This window comes from Gobius niger (genome assembly GCF_951799975.1).
Source record: "Gobius niger genome assembly, chromosome: 15".
NCBI classification, from domain to species: Eukaryota; Metazoa; Chordata; class Actinopteri; order Gobiiformes; family Gobiidae; genus Gobius; species Gobius niger.
This window is the reverse complement of record NC_136866.1, coordinates 4,024,473-4,038,386: the sequence shown is the minus strand read 5'-3', so window position 1 is coordinate 4,038,386 and position 13,914 is coordinate 4,024,473. Positions and strand designations below refer to the sequence as shown.

General features: G+C 43.2%; 1 protein-coding gene across 1 annotated transcript in view; it reads left to right on the top strand.

Moving 5' to 3' along the window:
• LOC306974551 (prepronociceptin-like) overlaps positions 1 to 13,914 on the top strand; it is a 48,192-nt gene that overhangs the window by 759 nt on the left and 33,519 nt on the right. The window lies entirely within an intron of this gene.

Here is a 13,914-nt window from a genome sequence, read left to right as displayed (position 1 = left end):
TTTGATTAAATACCACGACTCACGCTTTACATAAATCAAGAGCAAAAAGTACGGGGAACGCTCGGTGCGGGGGGAAAATCCACGGCAGACACAAAAATCGTCAAACACTTTATTATGCTAAGCGGCGGATAATGGTGATTCTAATGATAATGGTAATGAATGTGCATAATCTTTTCCCATTATCGGTGGGAGGCGATCGGAGCCCGGGCCGAGAGGAAAATGGCTGCCTAATGTGGCGTTGACAGATAAATGAAGGCGCGCGGGAGATGTTTAATGAACAATGAAATATGTTTACAAGTGCACGCTGTTCTGACGTACGTGCGGTTTTAACTGGACCTTTGAGGATTGGGCTGAAAAACACGTCCGATGCGACTGGTTTGTTAAGAAATGAGATCCAGAAAATGAATGAAAGAATGAGGTGAACATGAAGAACTGAACAACAAAATCCACATTACCTTAGTGTAATAATGAGGAAATGACACAATGCAGCAATGATGACTCTTGATTACAGCACAAGTTAACAACTTAAAGGGGCTAGATGTAAGTTAGCCATTTTATACTCACTACTGCCACCTCAGGTCTTACGTGGAACTGCAGCTTCTATATTAAGCTCGTGCATGACGGCACACACACAAGTAACACCTTTTTGAGTGACAGTGCAGGATTTTAGAGGCAGTTGTGGTGAACAGGTCTGAGCTCATTCTACACATTAGGACATTGTTGGAACATGTAGGGGGAGGAAAATACTTAATTTTTAAACTCTGTATTGTCCCTTTAAACAAAACTGAATGACATATATTTGCTCAATATTAACAACTGACTTTAAAGGAACAGGCCACCGTTTTTCTATACTAAGATATGTTCTTGCCTGAGCTTAGACGAGTTGATGCGTACCTGCCTGGTCTTTACGCATGCGCTCAGCCACGCACAAAGACCAAAGATGTTGTTAGCATTTAGCCTCTCCCAGCAGAGTCCAATGGACCCAAACAGGGTTGAAGTTACAAGCGACCAAGCTCTTACACGTTATGAAGATATTGCTGCGCAGAAGTCGAAGTGCTCCTCAGGTGTTAATAAGCCTTACAATATAGTACCTTTTTTATCCGGTTAGAAAAGCGACATGTTTGATTTTGCGTGACTAGACTTGGATCGTGTAACTACTCACGTAACTGTATTTAAATAGGGGAAATGTGGAAGAGCTTGGTCGCTTTTAACTTCAACCCTGTTTGGGTCCATAGGTACGAATCCACTCGTCTAAGCTCAGGTAAAAACATATCTCAGTCTGGAAAAACGGTGAACTATTCCTTTAATTTGTCATGACCTAAAACGTGACTCAGCCGAACAGTTCAATGACTCAAGAACCTTATAGACATGGCTTCAAATGTCACCATGTTTGATATAAAATGTGGTATGCAGCATTCTTATCATTTTGTAAAAGGGAGTGGGACAGTCGTAGTAGGACAGGTTTGCCAGGGGGGGCTCAGCTAGGTCACCCTTGGACTCTGATTGGCCACCGCAACCACCCTAAGGGGCTGTAACGTTATATGTGTGATCAAGTACAAGATCAGTCTATACTTACAAAACAGAAAATGTAATGTAGGTGTTCAATTCTCCATTTCAATTGTGCTTGTAGCTTATGGCCCTGGTGTCACCCTGTCCCCCCTCTTGAGCGCCCCAGTGAAAAATGCCTGAACACATCCCTGGCCAGTATTGTCATCAGAATGCCTGTACCCTGCGCCATTATAGTGTGAAGTCTGGGTCAAGTTTCAGGTAAACCCAATTTGATACAGTTTTTTAAGCCTAAAAGCTTTAATCTCATCAAGATTTTTCAACTTGATATCTTTTGGAGTTTCTCGCGAGGCAAAAATACAGTGCAAGTACGTCACGACATTCCCCTATGATTAGCTCGAGCAGCTCTTAGATGTGAAGATTAGACTGTTTACTGGATTTTAAGACATCTTTGATCAGACGAGGCTTCGGTCTAATGCGATTTGGAGAAGACTTGAGCAGTGATTTACTTTGGTGGCGCCCCTCTCTGTCCTCACCTCTCGGGGCACGGGGGGGGGGGGGGGCCGGCGTGTCCGTGCTGCTGCTGAGATTGCTTTCCCCTGGGTCCCGTGTCGAATGGATTGGTGCAGGTGTCATCGCGGTTTAGCAGCGACCCGATCAATGATGACACGACCACGTCAGCGCCGCTCCGTACAGACGGACAGCGCGGGGTACGGGCCGCTGAGGGTGCCGGGAGGGGGGGAACTCCACAGTCGTGATGTCTCATTATTGGCCCCGTCTTATGCTCGTGGGGGAAATGTTTTTTTTTTCTTTTGTTCTTCAAAGGTCGACTGCCGAGGAGTTTGTTAAAGGAATAAAAAAAAATCATTTTTAACCTTTCTGGGATGTGATCAGGTGTTACTTTGTGTAGAGAAAGGATATTTCCCCCAAATCTTTCCCTGGGGGCATCTGCATGTCTTCATTTTGCTGTGAGTGAATGTGGGAGTGTATGATCAGATGTGTAGTATCTTTATAATTTATGTTCTACATCAGGCCGAAAGTAAGTGGCTGCAATCACCAGTGCCTTCTTACTAAGCGGAGGAAGTTTATAGATGCAATTTAAAGGGGACATACTAAAATATCATGCAAAACATTTTTTTTAGCTTCATTTTTACCACGTTATAACTTTGTTTCTTTGTCAAAAACATGACTTTGTGCTTCATTCATGCGGCCTTGAGTTATTCTGATTGATATGGTAATTTCCTTTCCTACAGATTAAGTTAGTATTTCCTGGATTTGGTTAAATAATTGTTAAAGAGGGGGTGTTCTGCTTTTTTCAGTCCCATAGCACCAGTCTATATCACACTACAATGATGACCAAACCTTCTGTTGGTCTGTAAATGCAGTAAATTAGAATAACTGCCTTGTATAAAATTGCTCTTTCAAAATGGCTGTAGTGAATGTCTTGAAATAGGCCTCTGTCTCTTTAAGAACCTCTGAGCCTTTCCGACACGCCCCCTCCACACGCTGTCTGTGGCATCAGTGGGGAGGGGGTTCTGCTGACAAATGCTCGGAGGCGTCTCCAGGAGGTGGGGGCGTTCCTAGGAGGACTCAGGCAAACCTATCCCTAAAATGGCCGCCATCAGAGTTTTTACACATTACTCAAAAATACGTGAATGTGCCAAGGCAACACTTCAGGCACGTTTTTAATGAGGGAATGACATAAAAACATGATGGAAAGCTTGAAAAAGTCGATTTTGTATAATTGCCAGACACGCTCTGAGTCGTTCTTTACTCAAACTGCCTTCATTACGCCACCATTGATTCGCCAGCATGCCGTTAGCAAATATATTAAAGCTTGCATTCTCTGCTTGAGACAGGCGTTCAGTCATTTTGGGGGAGGCATTCGGTCTTGTCCCCGAATGAGTTCCTTGCATTTGATCTGCTTTTCTTTGTTACTGGGGAAACTTGTGGAGAAGTGGGCACAGAGGAGCCCCCTCCCTCACAGTGTCCCCCCCCCCTCCCTCACAGTGTCCCCCCCCTCCCTCACAGTGTCCCCCCCCCCCCCCCCCTCCCTCACAGTGTCCCCGTGGTCAGAGCATTTGTTCAATGATCAACCCTTTGAATTCTGCTTAAGCCATACTGTCGTGTCCTTGGGCAAGACACTTACGAGTGACTATTGTGTGTGATTGTGTGGGTTTAGTCATTTCCATTTGGATGTAATCCTGGTGGTACCTATGTAACAAAATATTGCATGAGGTGGTTTAAGAACCTGCTGAACCAGTGCTTCCCCTGGCTTAAAGCACAGCCTGTCCTCAGTGCTTTGCCAGTTCCTTGTAGTATGATCTTACACTAAGCCTGTTAATGCCTCTTTATGGGACATAAATAAGATGGCTGTGCTTTCCATTGCGCTCAGTGCCATGAAGGACGCCGTACAGAGGTATTGAGTCTGCAGTGGCCCATGTCTGTGTCAGCCATATCCCGAGGTGAAGAAGCATTTCCAATTAACAAAACGCAGCGAGTACAGCGAATGAAAACAGTTGTAGTGATATGCTCAATTGATCTGATATAGCAAATCATATCTTGGCTCAACGTATCGAGTGAAAATGTGGGTGCAGGATGTGAGAAGAAAACGGTGCAAACGGCCTCTCAATCTGTATGCCCCGCAGCAAAGGGAGATAAAGACAGAGTTATCAGCCATTTGGGTTTAATCTGGAGATGGAAGGATTCGAAGAGATAAGATAAGAGTCCATCAAGGTATTTAGAACATGAGGTGCATACATGGATGTAACATGGATCGAAACTGTGTGGACCAGCACAATGGAACACTCTCTTAACACGCGTGTTGCTCTTAACACGTGTGTTGAGAGTTCACCTTGAGCTGCGGACTGTTAATCTTTTTCTTTTCTTCATTTTATTTCTATTTCTAATATGCAAAATAAGTAAGGATTAAACAACGAGGAGCCGCATTAGACGGTTATAATGGCAAGGCAACTTTATTTATACCGCGCATTTCGTACACAAGGCAACTCAATGCGCCTTACAAAAGAAAATATGCGAAATTACAATCAGGTTAAGTTAAGGCAAAGCACATATATAAAAACATCAAGACATGGGAAACACACAGTACACCTGGGCAGGCGCTGGAATTTTTTGTTGGGTAGGGGAGGGGCGCCCGCCTGTCGACTGGAGGGCGGGGGTGTGGGTGTTGAAGAAAGGTGGTGAACACAGACGCAGAGGGATTTGGGGCGTGGTTAGGAGGGGATGTGTGTGCAGTTATTTGCATAGTCCTTGAAATGAATGTTGTGAGTGAATGTTTGTAAATATAGTCGCAGAAGCGTCAGTCCGTATCTGGTTTAGCTCCGTGACTTGACCTTGAGTGGGGAAAGCTGACGGTGTAGGAGAGATAAGAGGTCCAGCTGCTTCAATCTCCTCTCAGGAGGAAAAGAATTATTCCAGTATTAGTTCATCAATTTATAATAAATTTGCTTTTTTATTTTTTCTTGGTCTCAGCATAAGTTCAGTTCTCAAGAGCAGGTAGTTCCTTCACAGTTCATCCCTTTTCCTGCCAAGATGTCGCCCTCCTTTTGTCCGTCTCCACAGCGAGCTGCCAGGTCGTGCAGAACAGTCCATCACTGTGCATTACTTTCCTGTATAAGTCCATCACTCGGTCACTCCCTGCTCCAAAGTGCTCGTTCATTTCAAGCGACAGCAGCGGGGTCCGATTGCAAGTTGTCAACTTTCCGACTTTTCGATAAACCGGGGCAAAGCCAAGTCCGTACCCAGTTATCAAGAGTCCAAATAAGTGAATATCTTTGATGTCTCCGACCGACAGGACCGCTAGGCAAACGATCCACTTACTCCACACGTCCACCGTAGCTGTGAAAGTCCAGTCAGGGAAGACGACCTCCTCCGTGGTCTCACTTTGGGAAAAAACCTTATCAATTGCGCTGAGATTCCAGTTAATCAATTCCATAGTTTAGCGGTTCGGGAGGACAGAGAGCAGGTGGTCAAAGAGAAACAAAAGTCAGACAAAGACACTCGCAGAAGCTGGAAAAAAAGCACGAAAGCCGGGAGCAGTTAGAAAACGCGTCTGCACTCGACAGAGACAGGAAGTAATGCCCGGCACAGTGTTGTTCCTCCTGCATTATAACGTCTAACGCGGCTCCTCGTTGTTTAATCCGCTTATACCAGGGTCCCACAAACGTAACATTTATAATAAATGTTTTTTTCATTGACTAAAGTCACTAAATCTGCCAGACTACGGGACTATTTTGTGTGGGTTATTAGCCGGTCACTGAAGGCTGGTCTCAGAGCGAGTCATTCTCCGCAGCTATTACGAGGATCTCAGTCAGGCTCAACGACACAACATCAGCACAGAATCACAACACAACAGGACTAACCCGGAAACACTTTTCCCTGGAAGTAAACACCGATATGCGGCACTCGTGGGCAGGAGTTATTTACCTTTTACGCTGTTTAACCTGAAGCTAAAGCTAGCTAGCTCAACCAGCTCAACTGTTTATGGAAACAGCTGCGGTGGAGTCGCTCACACCTGGGCCCCCCCAACTGAAACTTTTATGTTTGACTTTACTAATCCAGACAAATATGCTTCAATGCAGGATCATTTTATGTACGCCTGAAAATGATGAATAGCCTTAACCGTTTTCAATAGAAATGTAAAGCTCATATGTTATTAACAGTAGCTAACCTAGCTGCTCACTCTCCTCTACAAACATTTAGCAAACGTTTAGTTTTGGCCAAAAACTTTGAAATTAACACAAAATCCATCTCATACGTTCCTGTCAGTCACTAATTACGCCTTTATCTGATTCAGCTGTGTCATGCGTTGCTATGACGACGCCACAGCGGAGTGATATCCCAGTGATTTAACTACCGGACTACGTGTGCGGTTATACCAAAATAATGCACCAGCCAATCAGAATCAAGTATTCACCCAGACCATGGTATAATATTTAATGAATGAAAAGGCGCAACCTGCTAGATTATATCAACAGTTCTAGTTGATTAAAGATTAAATGTAAAAACTAAAGTACTATTCTTTTTTGATCATATACAAAAAGCATGTATACTGCTTCTCTGCAGTTTGCAGTTCACAATCAGTATTAAAACCGAGCCACAGGGGGTGACTGAAAAGTGTGTTTTTGTGCTTGAAAACAAAGAACACATTATGCTCAGTTGCTTCCGCTCTGATAAAGTTATAACGCACTAAATTCCTGCGATTTATATCCTCTGAAAGCATTTGTAAAAACAGAGATATGCCTAAACTGGGGCTTTGGGGAAAACAAAGTACGCTAGAGCAGAGTCGCTATCTGCTGATGCAACGATAAGAAAAAGACAAATTCTATATTCCTCTGCTGTGTGACGTCGCCGGAGCTTCCTTTGACGTCACTCTCAGCTCTGGCATTTTTCATCCAAATCGGACAAATCTTGACATAAGAGGCGCCCTGTTGAGAAGAACCTCCAGATCTGGTCTTCTTCATGTCCATCTCTCAGCATTAAGTCTGACTCAGTAAAACAGCATCCGCTCACAGTTTTTCTGAAGCGTTGTCGCTCCAAGAAGATTTGCAATTCACCTTTTAAGAGAAGAGAGATTATAAGTAGGGATGCACCGATACCACTTTTTCTAAAACCTATACGAGCACGAGGATTTAAGTACTCGCCGATACCGAATATCAATACGAGTACAAGGCATTTTCTTCAACATTCTTACTTTTTTCACAGCAGATTGGTTTGTAATTAGTAAATTTACTAATTTACGTTTCCTTAAGTAAAGTAGGCGACATATTTAAGAGCAGTTATATTAGAATTGTGCTGATGCCATTTATTTATTTTCATTCAATATAATTTTTAAGTTTTATGTCTCTGTCCATCATAGACAGAAAAGCCCATGTCCTAAAGCTCCCAATGCCTGAGCTTTATTCATTTATGTGTTTTTATTTAACAATAGTATTGAGATGTTTCTTAAATGGTCTCTTTTCGTCTTTACTTCAGCTCCTGTAGATTTTCTCGTGTGTTTGTAGTAACTTAGCGAGTAGCTACAGCGTTTTCATTGTTCTGCTGCAGCTCATTTTCCCTCAATATAAACATGCTGTATGTCTTTCATTTGGATTTTCTGAGGACTTTTTAGTCGCTGGGTTATTTTTTCAGATGAATAAACCCCTGGGCACAAAACGGCGTCAGAATGGCCAAAACTGTTAGCCGCGAGTTAGCAACGTTAGCCTGTATGTTGTAAACACTGCAGACGCTGCAGCGCTAACAACATTAAGCTCTGGTTAAATCCAGCTCAGACTCTGGTTTAGAGAGCGCAGTCTGTAATAAAGTCAGCTCTATGTGGATTATTGGATTTACACTAAACAATTCTCCAGTTTGTTGCTTCTTCTCTCCTCAGCTGAGAGCTGCGCCTCGTAGCTGCGCCTCGTAGCTGCGCCTCATAGGTGCGCTGGCCACACGTCAAATGGTATCGTTTTCTGGTATCGGGACCTCATGAATGAATACAAGTACGAGCACAAGCATGTGGTATTGGCCCGATACCCGATACTGGTAACGGTATCGGTGCTTCCCTAATTATAGGCGTATAAAATCAGGTGCATTCACGTCTGAGAGAAGACTGAAAAATGATGTGCCATCTTGTTGGCCGCTTTATGGTTTTGTACATAAGTAGACTGAGCATATGCCTCTATAACGACATGTGGTATAGAGTATATGCTCCACCATCCCGGTTCATGGGCCTTGGTGATTGTGAGGAATCATCCATGCACAAATAAGGGACACAAGCTTTCCATGTTACTAATCCTAATTTCCTTGGGCAAGACACTTCACCCACATTGCCCCCAGTGTCTGCGTACATTGGTGTATGAATGAGAGTATGAATGGGTGAGTGGATCCTTGCTGTAAAAGCGCTTTGAGTGCCTGATGTAGGTGGAAAAGCGCTATATAAGTTGAGACCATTTAACATTCCTTCAGTGAGTAATCATTTCTATATGATTAATAAAGTATAAGTACCCGACTCGTTCGTGACTTTCCTGGAATTGGGACAACACAAGGTCATTGTCAAGGAGAGGTTACTATAACAACAGGGGCTAGACGTGAACTTTAAAGAGGGGGTATTATGTTTTTTCAGTCACATAGCACCAGTCTATATCACACTACAATGATGAGCAAACCTTCTGTTGGTCTGTAAATGCAGTAAATTATAATAACTGCCTTGTATAAAATTGCTCTCTCAAAATGGCTGTAGGGAATGTCTTGAAATAGGCCTCTGTCTCTTTAAGAACCTCTGAGCCTTTCCGACACGCCCCCTCCACACGCTGTCTGTGGCATCAGTGGGGAGGGGGTTCTGCTTAGGAGCAGTGGTTGGTTACTCGGCTGGTGACGAAAGCTCGGAGGCGTCTCCAGGAGGTGGGGGCGTTCCTAGGAGGACTCAGGCAAAACCTATCCCTAAAATGGCCGCCATCAGAGTTTTTACAGATTACTCACAAATACGTGAATGTGCCAAGGCAACACTTCAGGCATGTTTTTAATGAGGGAATGACAGAATAACATGATGTAAAGCTTGAAAAAGTCCATTTTGCATAACACCCCCCCTTTAAGAACCTTATTTCCTATTCCAAATGTTGTTGTGCAGTTTCACTAACGTTGTATTGGTCCATTGACTCAGCAAGAGGTAACCTGGAATGCCCTGCAGTCTGGCTTCAATGTGTCTATTTGTGTTGCTCTTGCATACAGGGGCACACACTGTGGTCGCTATATTGAAAAGTCCAATAATCATGTGTACATTCAGTCCATGCCAGTGTGTAAAAACGCTGTAGATAAAGTCTTTAACTTCTCTAAAGTCGCTCCACGGATGACAGGCGAGTAATGAAAGTGAATGAGATAAGTGAGGCAATTAGCTTATCCTCTGAAAGTCAATTTCTGACAAAACGCATTTATTGATTCAGCGCTCCACTCCCTTATCTCCGAAAATTAATTATTTAAGGATTTGCTGAAATTTGTTCGTCTGAAGACAGTTGTATAGTGGTTGGGAATGATTTTAGAAGGGAGGGGCGGACTGGGACTGAAAAACAGCCCTGGACTCTGGCCCAAATTAGCGTAAATGTGACACTTCCACAAATACATATGTTAACCTCTTACCACCCGCCTTAAAGGGGCTAGATGCAAGTTTGTCATTTTATGCTCACTACTGCCACCTCAGGTCATGCGTGTAACTGCAGCTTCTCTATGAAGCTCGTGCATGACGGCACTTCGGACTCGAATTAACAACTTTCTAAGTGACAGCGCAGGATTATAGAGGCAGTTGGGGTGAACAGGTCTGGGCTCATTCTACACAGACATGGCTGGAACATGTAGGGGGAGGAAAATACTTAGTTTTAACATTTTTAAACTCCTTAAACCGAGAGCATTTTCTCCAGTTCGGCTTTACCCAAATCCAAATCCAAAGGCTTCTTGACTGGAGAGCAACACTGTTAACGCCTCATTTGAAAGCTAAAATGTTTCGTTTCCTCAAATAGATTTGCCACTTTGAATGAAAAAAAGAAAAAGGTAGGCAGTTAGTAGACAGAATTTTGTCTATTCTCAAGCAGAAAGCGCATGAGTAACAAGTGCAAGAAAACCTCGGGGATGCAAGTGGTGTCGTTTGAACACGAGCTGATGAGTTCTGTTGTTGTGGATAGATTTAATACTAGCATTGTTTTTCAGTTGGGTAATTTCACTGATAAAGTTGGAACATTTCCTAATGCCTCTGTGCAATAAGTGAAAGGTTAAAGGAATAGGCCACCGTTTTTACATACTGAGATATGTTCTTACCTTAGCTTTGACGAGTTCTTTAGGACCTGTCTGATCTTCACCCGTGCCTTCAGTCACGTAAACACAGCGCAGACGGCGTTAGCATTTAGCCTCTCCCTCTCTCCTCTATAGCTCCAAAACAGGTCAAGATAGAAGCTACCAAGCTCTTCCACGTTTCTAGAAAAGTGATGGTAACTTTTTGTCACGTTGTCGCTGCATTTTTGTTGCTTTTTGCTGCTTTTTCGTCACTTTTTTGTCACTTTTTCGTTGTGTTTTTGTCTCTTGTTTTTCTTTTTTTTGTCATGTTTTTGTTGTCTTTTCATCGCTTTTTTCATTGCGTCACGTTTTCGTCACATTTTGTTGTGTTTTTGTCACTTTTTTGTTGCTTTTCCAGCACATTTTTCTTTTTGGAAGCTTTTCGTTTAAGCTTTTAGATTTGGGTAAAGCTCGGTTTCGCCCGGGGGTAAGGGTAAGGCAAAGTGAGAGGCCAGACCGGTGGCCCAGGAGCCAGTGGCCCTTCTGTGCTCTTCCAGAACGGACATGTGGCCAGTCCGCCCCTGTTCTAAGGAAACATGTAACAGCGGTAGACCTTGGACATTGGCGGAGGGTATTTCTTTATGCAGGCGTCCTAATAGGTTGTGGTCAGGTCGCGGCATCACAAGACCCCATAGTTGTAAATTGAGTTGGAGTGTTGGGAGTGCAAATGTTTCTTTCCCTGGGCACCACGTCACTGCTTTTCCACACCCGCTCTTCAGTGATTGACTGATGAAGGGGCAATGCAGGGACAAGGTCTGTAGGAATCGACAAGTCAGGACGTAAACAAGCCGCAGGAAGTCAACTGTAGCCACTTCTGGTCACTATTCCCAAGAAGATCGATTTTACTGGAAGCACAATCGCCAGTGCTGGAGTTGGAACAGTCGCCGTGCTGTGTTTCATGAAAGCTGGTTTTGTATCACGTACTTTTGTTACAGACTCCTGATTGCATCGCTGTAACTATGCACAGAATGGAGCTCTTACCGTTGAATGATCGTCACTGCAGCGGATTCAAGTTGTTGGCGAGCGCTTCTTTGTTTCGTTTTCTCAGATAGATTTGCCACTTTGAATGAAAAAGAGAAAAAGTTAGTTAGTAGACAGTATTTTGTCTATTCTCAAGCAGAAAGCGCATGAGTAACAAGTGCAAGAAAACCTCGGGGATGCAAGTGGTGTCGTTTGAACACGAACTGATGAGTCGATTTGCTCTGTTGTTGTGGATAGATTTAATACTAACATTGTTTTTCAGTTGGAACATTTCACTGATAAAGTTGGTCCTTATGCCTCTGTGCAACAAGTGAAAGGTTAACAGTCAGTTTATCTTGTGTGATGGATAGTGAGTCTTTGTGCTTGACGGTGAAATAAAACACAGGGTTTTTATGAGTTATAGATACAGACGGCACCTCTATATGGTTATGTTTGAAGCAGTCAGAGGGGGAAAACAAAGAAGAGGAAAATCTAAGGGGGGGTATTATGCAAAATGGACTTTTTCAAGCTTTCCATCATGTTATTTTGTCATTCCCTCATTAAAAACATGCCTGAAGTGTTGCCTTGGCACATTCACGTATTTTTGAGTCATCTGTAAAAACTCTGATGGCGGCCATTTTAGGGATAGGTTTGCCTGAGTCCTCCTAGGAACGCCCCCACCTCCTGGAGACGCCTCCGAGCTTTCGTCACCAGCCGAGTAACCAACCACTGCTCCTCAGCAGAACCCCCTCCCCACTGATGCCACAGACAGCGTGTGGAGGGGGCGTGTCTAAAGGCTCAGAGGTTCTTAAAGAGACAGAGGCCTATTTCAAGACATTCACTACAGACATTTTGAGAGAGACATTTTATACAAGGCAGTTATTCTAATTTACTGCATTTACAGACCAACAGAAGGTTTGGTCATCATTGTAGTGTGATATAGCCTGGTGCTATGGGACTGAAAAAAGCATAATACACCCTTTTTAAACAAATTCTGAATTCTGAATATAGTTTTCTACTAATAAAAGGTAAGGCCAAAAAACAAAACAAAACAAAAAATGGAGAGGAGCAAAGTACAGCCCGTTAAAACTTAAAAAACGGACAGTGCTCCATGTTAGCATCATGCTACATGCTAACTCTAGCTACAACTTTTTTTTATTATTTTTTTTATTTTTTTCCGCTTCTACTGAAAAATTGCTGTTTAAAAGAAATATGGGTTAGATTTTGACTTGACTTTATTTGTATGTGATAAATAAGTCCGGCGGGAAAACGGGAAAAGATAACAGGCCGACTTCCCTCCCCCTCGGCGAGGCCACGCCCCCTTGTGTGACGTGATGCCGTCTGTATTCTATTAATATGACTGGTGGGTTGGTTTAATACGTGTCCTGTGATTCTGAGGAGACACAGAGGCCAGGGCTGGTCATAGTTTACCTGGAGCGCTCTCTGCAGACAGCATGGGGAATCACTTTTGAGAAGGTTTTTTTTTTGTTTGTTTTACCTATGATGCTATTTCACCCAGGAAGTAAAGATCCAAGGCCGTGGGAACCCAGGGTGCTGAGGGCGCTGCAGCACCCCCTGGTGAATACTTTGTGAACTGCAGGCAATATTAACCCCTTAACTCCCACCTGAACCGAGCACATTTTCTCCAGCTTTACCCCCAGTCCAAAAGCTTCTGGGAAAAAGGTGTGAAAATAGCAACAAAACTAAGACGAAAACAATGATGAAAATGTGACAAAAGTGAGAAAACACTAACGAAAAAGTGACGAAAAAATGTAGAAAAAATGACAAAAAATTGACAAAAATTGGACAAAAAAATGGACTAAAAATTGAGGAAAAAATGGACGAAAAAGTGATAAGAATTTGACAAAAAAATGCGAATAATTTGACGAAAAAGCGACAAAAAAGTCACGAAAATTTGGCATTAATGAGACGATTGCCCAACAAAAAAAGTGATGAAAAAAAATCTGACGTGAGGAAAAAGATTAATTTAGTTTTGTAGGTCTTTCAGATGAGGCGTTACACTGGCCTACAGGATTTGGGTAAAGCTGAACTGAAGAAAATGCTCAGGCGGGAGTTAAGAGGTTAATAAATAGGATTTATGCACAGAAGAAGTATTTTGGGGGTACATTTTGTCCCTCAGCGCCCCCTAACTAAAACATCTTCCCACGGCTCTGTAAAGATCAGGCAGCTTCAGAAGTCCAGTAGAGGAAGAAACAACAAAAGTGCGTGTATCTACTCAGTGTTGATTTATGGCTCAATTTCTTTTCATTTTAAAACACAGAGGGATTCTCAGTGTGACGTATATTTGGATTTAGAAAAGGGACACAACTAAATATGCAAGATTTCTAAAACACAACACCATTTCATGCATGCTGATGAGGTTGTTCACATTAGACTGCCTTAAACAACAAAAAGGTCGGGGATTAAGGTATTTCAAAACTGCCTCAAGCACAAGATATCACCTCCATCAAGCCCGTCAGGTTCAAGTGGGCGACCGATCCCATGCAGAGCCTATGCAATGTGACGCGCTAGATTAAAAACATGGCTGCTGTAACTCGGGGACGCGGAAACAAAGGGTACAAAAGGAAGTGTCGAAGTGAAAAGTGGCCGCGCGAGAAGTGTCTGCGC